Source organism: Pterocles gutturalis, unplaced genomic scaffold (genome assembly GCF_000699245.1).
Source record: "Pterocles gutturalis isolate BGI_N339 unplaced genomic scaffold, ASM69924v1 scaffold19726, whole genome shotgun sequence".
Lineage (NCBI taxonomy): Eukaryota > Metazoa > Chordata > Aves > Pterocliformes > Pteroclidae > Pterocles > Pterocles gutturalis.
In genome coordinates this window covers 16,974-19,474 of record NW_010105929.1, presented here as the reverse complement: position 1 = coordinate 19,474, position 2,501 = coordinate 16,974, and positions in this window count along the sequence as shown.

Genomic DNA, 2,501 nt, shown 5'->3' with positions numbered 1-2,501 from the left:
GTATACAGTCTTCCTTGTGTGGCTCGAATAGGTAAACAAGAAGGATCGCTTTCAGTAAATCATTTGCTGACTGAACTTTAGACTACACCTGAAGAAGTATTTGCAAGTCAAATTTATATTGGCTTGTTACAGCTGTTGGTGAGACTTGATGGCGTGTTCAAAGCTTGGACCAAAAAAAGGGGGGTATTCTTCGCTCATTCTATCATTGAAGTCTATTTAGTAGGGGATGTCCTTTAGTAGATATTTGGTTATATGAAAAAAAAAAATCAAAATTTCCTTAATGTATTGACTCGGCAGCCTTTAGCTTGGTTTCACTAGATTCAGGATTTTGACAATTTCAAAACTAAATATCAAAGTTAAACTGTGTATGTGGGTCTTTGTTGCTACCTCAAAATTTAACAACGTGGAATATACTTTTTATATCACCCCTTGGTTCTTAAGACATAATTATCTGTTTTGTTTTGAGCTCAGAACTTCTCGTTTCTGTGTTTTGTATATCAATCTTTGGCTATAGCAGGTTCTTCCCCTGCACTTGGGAGAGAAGAAAAAGCACTGTTCCCTATTTAATTTGCGAGAAACTGCTTATAAAGAGAAACAATGTGCCTTTTTTACCCACTGAACTCATGATCTCGCGCAATTATTTCTGTTTGACACAGATACAGTATGTTTCAGAGGCTTTTCTAATAACTGCTAGTGTATGGCTATCCAATACCCAGGGGAATAAGAAACCTGACACAACTAAACTTCAGTGGGAGTTGAGACCTTCCATCTTGCAGAACCTTGAAAATGCAAGCCACTAGTTGATTGCAGGTGCTGCATATCTTTCCAGGCTGTGGCTTAAATAATTTATTAAAATACTTTAAATCTGCTAGTGTAAAGTATATTGGGAGGTATAGCTTCTTGAGGGAACAGTTTTCCTGTGGGAAACTGAGGAGCTGTGATAGCGGGATATTTGCCATTCAAGTCAGGAGGCAACTGCAAGCTGTTTATACCATATCAGGGTGTATGAGAGAGCTGGTGTACCAAACTAGTGCTTGAAAATCTACCCTGGGCTCACTGTGAGTTCCACATCCATGCGCCTTTCCAGTATGTGCACTGGGCTAGAGGTAGGGTTGTAGTCCTTTGCATGCATGTAACATAGCAGGAGTCTGGAAAAAGATCAAACTAGGTGAAGTCTTGAGTAAAATGCTGATATATGCTCTTTATTAACTCAGCGTGCAAAAGGCTTAGAGCATGTTGCTGCAGTTAAGGCTGTAACAGTAAGAACAGGATTAAGTATTTTTTTTTCTTTCCTTCCTCCCCCCAGAATCCTGTAGTACATATTTTATAAAAGAGAGTTAAGCTTAATCTTGTGCCAATTCTAGTGCGGGTAGTGCCTTATCTAATGTGATCAAAACACTGCTTTCTGTTAAACATAACAGCTCCTGGAGAAATGCCGTTTTGTCTAGATCAAGGAATTGAAGTTAAGATCTCCGGATTCCTTAGTCCATTATGCCATTTACTTCTAAGCTTGGTGCAACATTTAGTATCCATATGGTTTAGTTTACCCTTATTTGCACTGGTCGTAGCACTCTCGGTGAGCGTTCAGTACTTGATATACTGAGATGAAAAGAAATGAAATCTAAACTTTATTCAAAGGCTGGATTAGTAAGTAAACCAACCTCCCCTTAGTCATAGCTGTCACCATACTACAGAAGTGTACGGACACTGCTAGGGTGAGCGACAGGACTTGTTTTGCGGTATTTCCAGATAATTGTGCCTGCTGGCTGCCTGCATTAAGACTTGGATCTTCACTTGCTATTTACATTCCTTTTGAGTTGATAATCCAGTTTGACTGAGCCGTAAATGCCAAGAGAGAAATGCTATGTGATAGAATTTGTACTGAAAGCGGGTGTGAGTCCAAGGGGGAAGCAAAGCCACTAACAAGTTCAAGCTGGCAAGGGTAACTTAACCAGAACCCATGCCAGGAAACTGTTGTGAAGTACGAATCTACTGCTGAACATCATGACCACCCTTTATATTGAGTTGAACCAAAATTAGGAATAAACACATCTGAAGTTCTCCATTTTTGCTTTTCCAGATATGAACGTTACAGTTTATGTCAATGTCATGTTTTTTTTTTTTTTATTGGCAGCTAATGTCCCACAGAGTGGTGAAGGATTGTTTTTATTTTATGGGAGGCAAAGAAGGATATTTCATGCCTCATTACAACAGCAGGGTACTTACTGGTATGGCATTGGCAAGTTGCTGCCAATGAAATGGTGGAAAGAGGATAAGCAGGTGCTTCTTGACTTCTCATAGAAATACAAATTTTGTGTAATGACTAGCAAAAGAATGTCTGAAAATGAATTTTCCTCTTAAATTCAGGTGCCAATCACTAGCTTTTAAAACAAATAATGAAACTGCCTTCTGTGGAAGACTCATTTTAAGTCCTCTTCTCTCTCTGTTTTGCACTAATGATTCATATCTGCTGCCCTCAGTGAAAAACTTTTCTGCCATTG